This window comes from Canis lupus, chromosome 22 (assembly GCF_003254725.2).
Source record: "Canis lupus dingo isolate Sandy chromosome 22, ASM325472v2, whole genome shotgun sequence".
In the NCBI taxonomy this organism is placed as follows: domain Eukaryota; kingdom Metazoa; phylum Chordata; class Mammalia; order Carnivora; family Canidae; genus Canis; species Canis lupus.
The window spans coordinates 54,819,924-54,835,813 of NC_064264.1; positions in this window are offsets into that span (position 1 = coordinate 54,819,924).

Consider the following 15,890-nt stretch of genomic DNA (forward strand, 5'->3'; position numbering starts at 1 on the left):
ACACTGACAATGCAAAGGACTATAAAATGGAAGGTGGGGGAAGGATATAAATTGCTGTGATTTTAGGCAAGTTTGTAGGTGATAGGAACACACTTGGAAGTGCTCCTACCTGAATATGTTTACTATCTCTGTGACATAGCCAGTGAAGTTTATTCTAAATCTCAAGGAAGCTATACTTGGGAATAGAATTTAAAAACTAGGGCACATATGGCCACATAGGAAAATCATAACAATTACTGACCAAGCATAGGAAAATATTTTCTGCACAGTGCTGTGGACTTAAGAAGGGTTTAGATTGTGAGAATTAGAATCAGAGCCAATTTACATGAATTTCAGCATCGTGCATAACAACGATGTGTTGGAGGTGTGAAGACCAAAAGGAGAGAACCTAGGGTCATTCTTGATGTGTAGGCTTCAGGGTCAGGTAGAGGTAAAGGACAATAGGTGATGGGATCAACTATACTGAAAAGAGAGAAATGATTGGTATTCTTGATATTCAGGCTGAGGACACAAGGGAAGGCTTTTTGGAAGAATTGACAACTCATAACCTTGAAGAGATCCCAAAAGCAGAGGACTTGATATAAAAGAGTTTACCTGCTTAAAAATATAGAATTATAGTTTATGTTTGGAAAGTAAGTTGTTAAAGATCCTAGAAATAAACTGCACTCAAAGTAATGGAATTCTAGTCCTGACCCAGTTGTCAACTAACTGCATAACCTTGAATATGTCCTGACATACTCTGTACCTCAGAATTTTGATGTGTGAAAATACAGGATAAGGCTTGGAGATCTCTGAAGAAATCTCAGTAGCAATATTGTGTGATTCTAAGAATCATAAACCATCTTTAAAAAAATAAACCTAAATGTTCAGTTAAGACATCTACTTTCAAAAGAAATTTTAACTTCAAATATGAAGCTATTTTATGCAATGAATGGAAATAAGTATGGCAGGATCTGACAAATATAGAATGGCTGACCACCTCTATCTCCTCAAATATGTTCTTCCTTTAGCTTCTACCACATATTCCTCTCCTTCTTTCTCTATTTACCAGATGTGTTATTCTCCAGCTCCTTGACTGACTCCTTATCTTTGATCCATTCCTTAAATATTGAGCGTGATCCAAATGTCTTCTATTTACTTACTTCTTCAAAATGCTCTCCAATGATGACCTTACTCATTCTCACTGCTTTGACTGGCACAGACATACTGATGACCTTCATCCAGATAGTTTACTCCTAGATTTTTATTTTTCTTCAGGGCCCTAGACAAATGAATTAAATGTCCTGTTACAACTCCTAACAGAAATGTCTCACATCCTTCAAACTCAGAGTATTTAAAATGACACTCATTCCTTTGCCAAGCCTTTTTCTTCAAGTATAATCTGTTTCTATTAATTCACTATATTACCCAATCAACATAGTAAATAAGATAATGAGATCATGCTCTCCTGCTTCTCTTTTCCTTGCAATCCCTCCTCACTTGAAATCTCTGTGTCTTAGGTGAAATTATCTCCAATCATGGAATTCTCGGTGAGCCAAACATGCTGTTTTCCTGTGGCCACAGTGATTGGTTCTGACCAATATCTGGTCAGACCTAAACAGTCTGACCTAAACAGTCCAATCAGAAATTTTCAGAGTCAAAGATATTGGGAAAAACATATTTACTCTCTCATACTGAATGCTAATAAAGAAGCACATTCCCTTAGAAGATACTAGCAACCATTTCAGACGCATGAGGAGAGCCAGTCTCATTGCAAAACCAACATCAGAAAGAAGAGAGCAGGTAACTGGACAGAAACTATGCATTAAAGCTGATACACCTGCTTTGCCATTAGATTGATGGATGACATTGCAAAACTAAGTTTGTCTTGTTCCTTCTGACTGTACTCCTTAGAGTAATTCAGGGTCCAGTGACATTAGGATTGACTTGTGCTGTCAACACAAAACTAATGGATGTTTTTAGTGTGAAAATTCTTTGAAGGAATATCACCACTGTTTGGTGGGAAAGAACACTTGACAAATTATTTCTTCCAGCTGAGCATGCACTGACTGAAGAGGAAATTTGCACAAGTAAAGTACAGAATATTACATTTCCCCTGAATCCTGTTTCTCATTATGTAAGTGTTCTACCAGTGGGAACAAGGCAATATGAAAATAATCAGACTAACAGCGGTTAGTATGAATACAGAAAAAGGTGAATACCTTAGTAGGATAACCCCACCAGGTCAACAAAAATCTCTTTCCATTATTAAGGTCACTTTCTCTTTACCAAGCATTGTAGTTAACATGAATCAAAGCAAAATTCACTTATCACTTAGTAAGATCATAATTTTATATTGACATCTCTGAAAATAGTGAATACTAAATCATTTTTCCCCAGTTTATGATATGGCAAAAACAAAAAGGAACCAGAAGTTGAGAAGTCAGGTGCCCAGGACGCATCTACACTTTTCATGAACAACTGAATAAATCCTTCCTGGCAATTTAGTGGCTCCTACTAGGGGATCCCTGGGTGGCTCAGCAGTTTAGTGCCTGCCTTCGGCCCAGGGTGTGATCCTGGAGTTCCAGGACCAAGTCCCACATCGGGCTCCCTGCAGGGATCCTGCTTCTCCCTCTGCCTGTGTCTCTGCCTCTCTCTGTGTCTCTCATGAATAAATAATAAAATCAAATATTAAAAAAAAATAAATAATGGTTCCTAATTTCACCTTGATAATAGAAGTTGGACATGCCTTTTGTATATGCCCCATGCCCTGTGTAAGTCATTGAATTTTTTAAACTAGAATTACCTAACTGATCATGTGATAATAAATGCTTATTATCACATTTAGGAAGTAATAATTGGGCTTAATTCTCTTGCCATTGTGATCATCACCCACTCACTGCTTTTAAGTGTTCTGTTTTGTGACATGTTTTAGGCAGGTATATGTACTTTACTCTTTATGTCACTGGCGACTTTTGCTCTGGTGAATTCCTCCTATGAACTTTTTGTGCTTTCCATTTACATAAGATTCTTTTCCTATCTTAAGTCACATCCTTTTTTCACATTTAACATTGTTTCTTACAAATGTCACTCAAAGACTTTTCTCTAATCTACATACCTAATGAGAATGTCACCAGAGCTTTATAATGCTGGTGATGAGAATCCTGATTTTAATGCTAGGTTACAGCAGATTCCCTTTGATGTTTCTTCTAAAGCTAGCACTCTTTGATAATAACTTTATAAACTAGATTGGACAAATTAAGTGACCTAACTATTCAGTGATTCAGGCTCACATGTTAATCATGTAACAGATGTGATTATTATTACTGAATCATTCTTTTGAACCAGCTATTGGAACACCCACATTGTATAAATAAAGGCTCAGTTTCCCAGACAAGGAAATGGCTCTAAGAATCTCATATTTATAAAAAGTATTTAAAGAGCTGAAAATAATATACTTACAACGGAATTCAAAAGTCTAAAAATTGGGAAAATATTCTAATGTTGCAAAAATAACAATACTGAGAATAATGCAATTTTATGCAATTTAAATCCTGTAATTTACAACATAAGAAAATATAGCTTAAGATTCATGCCATTTGTATAAAAGTGAATAGTTATCTACATTTCTTATAAGTTTAGCCCCATCTTTCTAAAAGTAAATGGTTTTCTAAATTTCTCATAGCCCAGTGCCATCACTGAGTGGAGCTTTTGTCAGCCATTCAGGGGACCAAGAAAAATGAAAGTAAATATAATTATGTCAATTCAGACATCATGGCAAAATATTGAGGGAAACTTGTAGCTTAATACCTTCAAAGAGACTAACAATAAACTAAACATGATTATATTGCCAAATAAACACAAAATATTGACTCTATATAAGAACAACCACAAACCCTAGTCTCTCTAAATTAGTAAGAAAAGCTATCATTTAAAAAGGCCTATGATACATGCAGATAAGTGCTAAGATCTAAACAAAGCGCTAGATAAACACAGAATAGCTAAGAATTAATTGGATATCAAATAACAATTAATTCAGAGTCTGTGGCCTTTGTGGTGACTAATGATTGTATTTCCATTGGAGATTAGAAAAATTCTCATCTGGGAGGAGCTGGGCCAGTGTCCCCATCTCAAGTCCCAGAGTTCTTTAATTTCTGTTAGTAGAATCTTCTCTCGCCAGCCTTTCCTAGGAGACATAGGTTCTGCTTGGAATGACTGTTCTCTTATTCTCTTCCACCTGGAAGATACTTTTCCCATCACAAAAGCAATTTTCTTTTAACTACTGCATACATTCTACAGTGACAATCCTCACTGCTTTTTAAACAAATATACATCTGAGATAGCTTAAGTTTTAAGCAGATGTTTGTATTTATGGTTTTATGTGAATGACACGGAGTTTTCTATATTCCATTCTGCTGTAGTAGTAGTATACATCAACAGCCTTGTCCTGGCTTCATGGTAGGTGGTGGTGATTTCTTCAACCCTCCTCTTTTGACCTAGTCACCTGGGCTCACAGAGACAGTTTGCCCTGAGCTGCATGAGAACGTACTACGGGTTGGGTTGCTCCTATCACTTCAGACTGTGTTTCAAACACGATGAGCCAAACTCAGCCAACTTGCAGCCTGAAGTATATCCATCCACCAAGCTGAGCCAAGTCAACAGTAGCCAAAACTCAGCCAACCACAGAATGAAGAGCTTCAGAATAAATGTCTGTTGTTTTAAGTCATAAATTTTTGGACAGATGATTATGCAGCCTTATCATGACAATATTTGATAAAGAAAGACATAAAGCTGTAAGTTCTCAGTTACATTTCTTAAGCTGACTTTTTATGCCCCTAATCAACCAATTAAAACATTTTTTTAAAAAAAGAGAAGTATTTAGCTCTTTCAAATTGTCTGGTTTAAGGGGTCTTCTTCATTCTGTCTGCCATCATCTGATTTTGTCTCTTAATACCTTAAACTACAAGTTCAGTATTTTTGAAGGTCATCTCTCTTCCTTCACATAATTTTATTTTTCCTACAAGCCCTATTATGTATTATTATGAATCCTATCATCCTAAAGCTATAATTATGTAATGATGCCCTTAGTTCAAGGGGTGAGGGATAGTGCATTTAATTGTTTTCATTTCAAGTCCCTATAATGGAGGGACGTTGAAACATATAGGAAAGGGGACTGAGAAACCAGTCCTGGATTGTCTCACTTCAAATGCTTTTTCCCATGAGAAGAATAAACACATACCTTCTTTAAGTCAATATCTATTGACATATATGCTACATACAGCCAAGAATATTCCTAATTGATATGGGTATCTAGCATACTGCATGGTTGCCACAAACCATGTAACCTTCATATTGTTTTCAGAATACTGTCATATCTGGAATAATGTAATCGAAATGCATTCCTCAATATCTCTTTCTTTCAAGAAATTAATCACAATATGCACTACTGATCCCACATTCTGAAGTGAACTTGGACTCAATTGTCACTATCTTTCTCCAGAAGAGTTCAGTGTCATCTCTCATGATCTACCCCATCTGGAAAAGTGACACACTGCCACTTTATTTTTATTCCATTAAACTTTCCAAGACCATTTTGCATTTCAACAAAGTCTGTCTCTCTGTCTCTCACACACACAGCTTAAAGTTTTGTTTTGTTTTTTTCTTAAGAGTTCACTAATATTTTCCAAATGAATGTTTTCAAACTGTTCCTCTTAGTCTAATGAGATCAGATGAGGCTAACTTTTTGCCTTGTAGATGAAAATGAGATCTACCAAGTATTACTTCTTCTAACAAATATAAGATAAACATCCTAAAAGCCCAGAATTCCTGGGTCATTATAGCAAAAGCCTGACCTACAACCTCATGCTATTAAAATAACATGACTATTCAAGATAGAAATGCAATAAACAATTTTGTGAACATTTTTAAGAGTATTTAGATAGTCTGCAACATACTCCTACATATCCAAAACATCCTATTTAACAAAATATCCAAAATATCCTATCTGACTAAACTTATATAGGAAAACTATAAGGAATATACTTTCCACCAGTTCATAATACATTTTTACATATCACTGAACTAGGAGTTCAAAAAGTATATTATTCTTTGTCACTAATATACATTTTTCTTTGGATAAATGACATAAACTAAACAAAAATAAATAACAGCTTTTTCTTAAAATTAAGGAATCATACCAGATTGGTAGAGATTCTATAGAATTATACGAAATCACTGGCATTTTTCTACCTAGAAGGTCAAAAGTGGACCCCAGGAACTTTTTACACAATTCTCCCAGGTAATTCTAGAATGTACTTCTGTTGCAAAACTATTGGATTTAATCACTTCTGAGGTTTTGGTCAGATACATTATTTGATGATTCTAGGCTTATGTTTGAACAAGGTAGGTAGTTTGAGATGCCACTTCATTTCTTTACCCTTAAATATTACAAAATTTTAGTGTCCCTTGTGAAGGGACCAAGAGAGTCAAGGCAAAATTCTTTGTACAATTCAGTGGCTGCTTTCATTACTTTGGATCAGAGAAAGCAGAGTGATTTAGAAAACTAATCCAAGTTTGGGAAAAATATCTCAGGATTGACAGATACCCAGAAACACTCAGAGTGGAATAAAATTTTAAGAAGATTCTCTACCAGATTTTAGGTAATACACTCAAGTAGTGTACTCTAGCAGATCACTATAATTATTCTTTATACAAAAGGAGAGTGAAGTCTGTAAAATCAATCCAATAAATGAGAAGAAAGTTTAAAATGTGAGGTCTTTGGGGAACAGCTTTGACATTGAGGCCATTTTACATGAGTACTTTCCCAATCTAATATCCAGAAAACCTGCACATTAAAAGATGTTATTTTCTGTGTTCGCTTTTATGTTTATTTAGTCATTGAGTATTTTCTTTTGTTAAAAGAACAGTAACAAAGACTCTCTAATGACAATATAGATTCAATAACTGGTTAATTTTATTGTTCAGTGAAAAATAAAGCCATCTGAGATTGTTATTCTTCTACAGAGTCAAAAGAACATTTAGTGTCATGTTTAGTTGGACTTTAAGGGGGAGACTTACTTCAAGTTAGCTAATAAAAAATATAATGTCTGGATAAAAACTCAGGGAATTTCTTATAGGATGAGGCTGGCAGTATCATAATTTGTGAAATGCGAAAGGCAGCTTTTCAGTTTATATTCAGCTGTAGGAAGAGAAAAAATGATAAAGAGTCAGTAAGGACCCAACACCTACCAAGAGTTCCAGGACCCCCCACACCAAGAGCATATTCATATTTAATGTACTACATTAAGGGCTCCCAGAGTAAATATTTTCCATTCTCCCTATAGCTATATTCCCCATATGTGGACAAATTAATGAAGGTGTATTCTGGAGCTGTACATAAATATTCAACTAGTGTCTGTATTTATGCCCCAGCTTACAAATAACTAATGGTTGGCTGAGCCAAAATAATCATACATGCTAGACATGTAGGAAGGATTGCTGATTTCATTTATTATACCACCTGTGAACCTCCTAGGGGAAGGGCAGTCTAGTGAAATATTTTGGTGTGCTGACACAATTTTGTACTTGTTTATGAGGTTATGCCAGCCTATTCCTAATTTCCTGTTGTAATTCTTTGCTTCAAAGGCCAACTCCACACATGGGAAGAATATTTTCTGCAAACAATCTTCTCACAACTCACTATCTGTGTCTCCAATTGCCTCCCTGGGTCTTCTCTTCCCCTCTCTACTTGTAAGAGTCACAGGGGATTTAATCTAGCATCTGGACCAGGACAAGACCAACAGCAATGAAAGTTTTAGAGTGCTGTGTCAATTACTTGATTTTGGTTCTTCTTGAGTGCAGGGGAGAAAAACTCTCCTAATTCCTGAGTGACAAATGACACTGACTTTTTACTCCAGTTAATTTTCACAGAGACAGCAAGTGGAGACAAACCAATCTTGCTTTCAAGCTCCCAACTCTCTATAAATCTGTTTCTACCTTCAAGCAAAGTATCAATGTAATGTGGACAAGCCTGAAAATATGAATATTATTCTTGTAGTAAGCAATGACAGCATCATATCCTTGGGGAACTAGCTATTGCATTTTCTAAGGCTTCTTATTAAAATGTGCTAACCCGAACTGGGAAGCTCAATGTTACCAAAATTGGGCAGAAAAGGTAGTCGTTTCTGTCATCATATCTATCAAAGAATACCTGAAGAACTGCATATTATTATGACTTTCAGCTTTGAAGTAACTTTTGTTATTCACTAAACAATTTCACTGTTCATTGGATCTATGCCATCTATTTAGTATTAATACTTAGCTTGAAATGTTGATTTTTAGATGTTTGTTTCACCTTAAAATCTATAAGTATTAAAGATGTGAACTTCCAATACTGAATGTCTAGATTTCTAAAAAGTTGTCTAGAATATGCCAGTCTGATGGAATCCATCGCTCAACTAAAGACAAAAATGAGTAATGAGAGGTTTCACTGGCTTTCTGAAGATATAGGATAAGTTAGGAGCTTTCAGACTACACCAGTTTGAGTAGGAACAACAAAATGGAATCACTAACATCTGGGTGTTCTCACTCAAAGTGATTTCTAAAATTTTTTAACTGCTGACAAACTAAAAGTATTATGTTATTAAACAATGACTAGTTTCAATGTACACCAATGATTTTTCCATTCCTCATTTGTCAAATAAATTCTGGAATCATAATAAACAGCAAAAAACTTAATAATGCCTGGCCAATGACTGAAAAAAATTTTAGAAAGAAAATGAACATGCAAATAAAAATGATAATTAGAGTCCAGAGGGCACATTGCTTAACTGATAATTTGTTTGTTGTGCTTAAATATTACAAGGGTTTCTGGTATGCACATCATGTTGTACCATATGTGATTCTGTTTTGCTTACAACAAAATAATTGTTGTTGTCTGGGCTTTGGAATCAATCTTTTCTTTTGTTTTTATATCTACCCTGATGATCACATTATTAAAAATGTCAGTATGTGTATACAGACTAACATTAAGTATATTTCTTTCTGAGCTGATTTTTTTTGCAATGTATACATTTTTATCTGTCTTTGAATATTTAAGGTGTACTTCCAAAACCATTCCTTAAATTTTTTTTGTTTTATCTAATTATCTAATAAATTAATACAACAAGGGAGCTCATTAAATGCAAACAAGGAAGAGGGAAAAGGTGTTGCTAGAACTTAATTAGCAAGATACAAAGATACCAATTAACACCTATAGCTCAGGAAAGAAAAAAAGTTTTTTCATGTGGCACCATCAAAAAATAAAATCACAGCTGGTTACACATATTAAGTGGAGTGCAGATGAATTTTAGTCTTCTGTTGGCATTAGGGCCTCAGGAGTATGGGAAAAAGGGTGGGGGGGGGAAGCAAGAGAGAAAAAACTCTAGACTAGCCAAGAAAGCACCATTTTGTTAATTTGAATGCCTTCTGTTCAGGTATTTAGAAGACAGTCTGCATTTCGGGGAAAATTTTACACAAATTCCAAGTCAATGCTATTTTATTATTTCCAATCCTTTGTATAGACATCTTCTCTAAAAATCACTGTAAATATGTAATTTATCATGATACTTTCTGTCAATCTTATTATTTTCTCAAATCTAATGGCTTCTGTGATAAAATTAACTTCATAAGACATAACTCTTCATGGTTTCCTTAGTTTAATCAGGTATGAACTCAAAAGATGGTCTCAAGCTTTCTAAAAGACTATGAATATTGCAAAGCCATCACACATGAGTATGACTGGATGAAATGTAATATTTTAAAAGGTAACTGCGTAGTACCTAAAATTTTGCATTTTTCAAGAGCACTCCAACTAAAAGCCCACACCCATATCTACTAAGCATATAATTATGGCAGAAGGGCTAAGCATTGGGGGTGAAACCAGAGTATGCGCACAGGTTTCAATAAATAAAGGAAACTTGATGATAGTATTAACCTAAAATAAAATTGTACCAATCTTCCCTGAGATAATATTTTAACCTTTTATTTAGAGATAATTTCAAGCTTATAGAAAAATTGTACAGATAATATAAACAGTTCCCATAAACCCCTTAACTAGATTCACCGATTATTATATCATCTAAATGTGCTGTGTGAGTGTGCAATCATGTGGACATGCAGACATCCAGCATTTGAGAGTAAGTTGCTGAATGTAATGACCCCACACTTCTTAATGCTTGAGTGTACATGTCCCAATAACTAGGACATTTTCTTAATGACAGTACAGTTACCATTTCAGGAAACACACATTGATAGAATACTTTGATCTACCATCACAGATCCAGTTTTGCAAATTGATCCAATAAAGTCCTTTATACCACATATTGTATTTGGCTGTAATGTCTCTGTGAATCTCCTTTAAACTGGAATGGGTCCTCAGCCATTTTGTTTTATTATGTTTTGTTTTTCATGGACATTTTGGAGCCACACAACTACCACCTGCTCTCATCAATAATGTTAATTGTGATTACGTTAATTTTGTCTAGTTTTCTCACTGTTTAGATCTATGAGATAATTGTAAAGCTAGCTATATTTTAGCTAATGATCTGAATTACTTTAAACAATGTATCACATATTCAGATGAGTCATGTTGCAGATCTCACATGTTGATCAAACTAAATATATTTCTATGGCTTTAGACTTCTATTGGCAAACCCACACCATCCTAATATCAGTCTTAATTCCCATCCAGCTAAACAACATTTCCAACATTGTTAATTATTATAAAATTAAAATGTATTATTGAAATCCATGGTTTTAAAGTTAAGAAACTAAAAATTTTGACTTTATGTCTATAACTTGTACCAGTTTAATTTCTGTATCATATGTCCTAAAAGACCACATCAATTAAATTACATACTTATCAAAAGATTATATTTCTTTACTATCAAAAGAGGCTTTATACTAAGTTATCATCAATAAGATGAAAGGTGGCTTATTGTATGGTTGGGAAGATAAAACACACACATATATATAATACTGGGTAGAATAAAAAGCAATATAGTAACAGAGGTACAGGTAATATACCATTCTTTAGCCAAATTATTCTTATCATTAAAAAGTAAGATCAAAAAAATAAAGTAAAATAATAAATAAAAACTCAAATCAAGAATTAAAATGACCCTGATCACCCTGAAACTTATAGCAAACTTTGTTTGCTATATTTTACATATTCTTCTTACTGTACTATCTGCTGGAAATTATTCTGACACTTCCTATCACTTATCTTCCACATCAGAGCCACCATATCTTGCTTGGTTACTCATATATTCACACTTGTTTTTTTTTTTTCCACCTTTATTTTGCTGAAATATATTCTCAAATTATGTTTTTTTAACTATATAAAGTCAATTTAGTTAGTGCTTATAAATCTAAATTATAATTTCTTGTTTTTACACATTAAAATTATTATTTTGCTAAATAAGGGTTTCTTAGAATTTGTGTCCTTGGTCATTTTATTTAAACATTTTACAGACACCATTCCTTTGTAGTCTTAGAATCTAGAATTTCTAAAGCCAGGGAGGTAAACAACCACCAAGAATATAGAATTTGAAAGCATGTTAGTGGTACCCCAATAATAAGGGAAAAATGTTGAACAAACTAAAAGATCACATTTACTCTTGGATCCAACTGAGAACTAAGAATTCAGGGAAACCAAGTAGCCTAAAACCTAAGAAAAGACAAAAGAAAGATGAACATGAAGGTTACCTCATTTTCAGTAGAAGATGGTGGGAAGATGAGAATTGTCCCCTTCCATGGAATATGAGAAAGTTCTGTAATGGGTTTCACAGACAGAGAATGTTTGAAGTAAGCCTGTACCAGTTTCTGTTCCCAGGCCCTAAGAAATGGGCAACTTCTGCTCTTCTCTCTTTTGGATTGAGTCTATCACCTGGTGACAGAGCCCAAGGCTTGATTCTGAAATGGCTTCATATACAGCTCCTAATTCAATGATTTCTGTACAATTATCTGACTATCAGTTAACTGAATTCTGACCTTAGAATTTTTTGTCCTCTGGTTGAGTAAACATGTTATGTGCAATCATGTTCCTGCTTGGTCATACATGTTTGTATGAACAGCAGAATCTTGTCTGAGACTATAAAGAACAGGATCCCTAATTCCCACCTACCACTCCATTCAGAAGGCTAGCTGTATTAATAAAATGACCTAATAATTATAAAGAATATGATGAACTTAAGCCAGATCACATACAGAGCAGGCTGGCAGGCTGCTCCTTCCCTCTACCCAATGATCCACAGTTGAGAGAATGTTACTTTGAGGGCCCACCATATGTAGTACCAGCAGCTCCCTCAGACTGTTTACTCAGTTACTACCACACATAACACTCTAGTGTTTGACTGGATGAAATTCCAAGTTGTTCTCCTCTTTGGGCAGGGACATACCGAGCTAGCGTGACCAGCAAGCACACTGTGCAACTATTCATCTCCAACTGCTCACACAGTTCTCATGCTCTATTTGCATATGGGGGGCTATGGACCCCAAATCTCCCTGGGTGCCCACATGGAAGGCCACTTTTCACTTCCTCTGCCTCACTCACACATACTTCCGGTGTAGCTTGCTATTTCCACCTAGACTTCCATATACTTGCTGTTTTTTTATGTATTTATTTAAAATGAACAAAGAGGGATCCCTGGGTGGCGCAGCGGTTTGGCGCCTGTCTTTGGCCCAGGGCACGATCCTGGAGACCCGGGATCGAGTCCCGCGTCGGGCTCCCGGTGCATGGGGCCTGCTTCTCCCTCTGCCTGTGTGTGTCTCTGCCTCTCTCTCTCTCACTGTGTGCCTATCATAAATAAATTAAAAAAAAAATTATTAAAATGAACAAAGATTTGAAAAGGTAAGTGAACAAATTATGTATAGTCAGTCTGCCATTTTGAATTCAAATTTGCTATTAACAAGTTCGTATCATTTCCACAAGACTTGCATTTTAAAACACCAGAGATATTCAGTCTCTAACTATGACAATGTCCCCCCAAATAGCTATTAATTTACTGAATACATACCATGCCCTAAATGCTCTGGTGTCTGCCTTTTGTGCACCGTTCCCACAATGCTGAGTACTCTGAAATTTAGGAGTTCCCATGCCAGCTAGCCACTACCTAAAAGTTAAATTTGCATTTGAAATTAGGAGAGTTCAGAGAGAGGCTCTCCACCTTAGTCCAAAAGAAGAAGTTAAGATGGCACAGATGAGGATGTTGGGTAGAGTCTGGCAAGTAAACAAAGTGAAGAAGGGAGTTGCAGGCGAAGATGCAGAGACAAAATGGTTTGTCTGGGAATTGAAAGCCTTTTCATGTGGCTAGAAAACAAGATGTGTGTGGAAAAACTGTAGCAGAAAAGACTAGAGAAATGACCATGGATTAGAGCAACCATAAGGATGTTGATTTTGATTCCACAGCTAAGGCAGAACCATGAGAAGGCCAGATGATGCTGGAAACCAAGGTCTAGCACCCACCCCACCCCCAACCCCAACTCCATCACACAGCTCTAACATCCTGAACCCAGGAGCACGTGTGGTGGGTTGTATAATTGTCAAGAGATTTACAAAAGAATGGCTGAAAAAGAAAAGGGTGGTATGGGGGGTATGGGAGAAAGGTTCCTAAGAATGCTGTGAAGAAATAGATCGAATTAAGGGTCTGGCTCATGAGGACAGAATTAGCAGCAGGGATTTAAAAAAAGTTTGAAGCAGCATGGAAGGCACTGGGGAATAAAAAAGAAAGAGAGAGAGAGAGAGAGAGAGAGAGAGAGAGAGAATATGATTTACTGGTTGCAGATACTGATTTTTCCTAGTTGCGTTGGAGACTTTCCGGGCATTAACAAGGTCCCAGGTGTGCCCAGGAGAATGGGTGGCAGACAGCCGAGGGTGCAGGTTACTGACAGGGAGAAGCTAGGAGGCCCAGCAGGGGCTGGGGTGCAGGGTGACAAGAAGATGCCAAAGGGGGTTGAATCCCTTGGGAGTCTGCCTACCGCTGGCTGCCAGCAGGAGACTGACAGCACACCAATGGTAACAAATTAACCCTGACATGAAAGAATGGAGAAGGAAGCATTCCTTGAACTGTGTGTGGAAGACAAAGAGGCAGACAGGTCAGTAAATAGATTCTAGATGTGCTGGAGAATGAGCCATTCTGGAGAAAATAAAGATTTGGCAACGGAATGAAAAAAACAATGATGCAGAAGGAAACAGAAGGGAAGTAGCATTTCCAAGTCCTCATCACAACCTACTGGAAGAACTACTAAAGACATCAGGCCATGGAGAAGGGAGTCTGGAATCAGGGGGACATTGCAAACTCGATTTAGACCAGTTATGTTTGTGGTCACACACAAATGGATAACATCAGTAGGACTCGAATTGGATAAAAGTAAGCGAGATCCACATGTGTGCACTTCATATGTTTTGTTTAGTTTTCAGTGGAAACAACTAGTACCCAGTCTTTACCCTTCCCCATAAAATAGAAGCATAATAAAAAAATTAAGATCAGTTTTTTCATCAACTGTTGGTGCAGGCATTGGGCTAATATTTTCGGGTACTTTCTATCATTGAACTTCTAACATCTCTCTGAGACAAGATTGTTTGCTCACCCTCCACTGTCAGGACAGCTAAGTTGCATACTCCAGGTCTACACACATTGCTGAATAATTCAGGATTTCGAGGCACAACCCCCTGCACATTTGAAAATTCACAAATAACTTACGATTCCCCCCAAACTTAGCTACTCATAGCCTGTGGTTGACCCAAAGCCCTACTGATAATACAAACATTAAATTAACACATAGTTTGTATGTTGCATATATAGTATATATATTATATACTATATTCTTACAATAAAGGAAGCCAGAGAAAAGAAAACACTGTTAAGAAAATCATAAGGCAGGGAAATACATTTATTGAAAAGAACCCATGTATACGTGGACCTGCACAGTTCAAATCTCTATCATGCAAGAGTTAACTGTAAATTTGATTCTCAGCTCCATGATTTCATCTATCATACACGAAAGAACACGTAATCCCAGAAACCAATAATGTGAATGTTTCAAACTGATTTAACAAACCACAATTCTTTGTAGGATCCCAGAGTACAGGTTAGCAAGCAAGTGAGGAAGGAAGAAGCTAAGAACTTGGGTTTTAGGTAAGTTGCAAAGATCTGGGTCCAACTTTAAAATCTGTCATTTCTTTGCTGTGTGATCCTAGTAAAATCACTCAACTTCCCTGAGACTCAGTTTCCTCATTTTTAAACTGAGGAAAACAAAAATGCTGACCCCATACATCTGTGTGACAAACGAGATCATGCCTATAAATTTCTAAGCACAGAGCTAAATCAGGATTAGCTATTAGTAACTGTTTATACATTAGGCATATTATTATATTCTGTTCTACAATATTTATTTTACTGGAATCTATACAGAATCTTTCCACATGACTGAATCAAACTAAACATTCTTATTATTGAACTAAAAAAGAGATGTTTGTATTACTGTGATTATAAGACCCTGATCTGTATGCACCGGACACTGAAAATGTTGAGGTCATCTGCTATTCTTTAGTACTGCGATGTGAACATTGTGAAACTCCAGGATGCACTTTGAATTTAATGGACAGTTATTACGTTGCCAAATATGTTTCAGGTAAAGCAAAATCCGATTGGAGTTTTGAAAGCAAGGAGGGTGAGTAGTGGCAGTGGTGGCAGCCCTCCTCCCTGGAATCACCACAGCACTTCCATTAGGAACATCCCTCTTCCTGCCCACCTGCCTGTGGGGGCTTGTCTTAGAGAAGAGTAAAGACACTCTGTGTGCTCTATGCATGCAGTCATGTCTCTTCTTAGGACAGCATGAATCCCATTATGGGGCCTCCAGGCTCATGACCT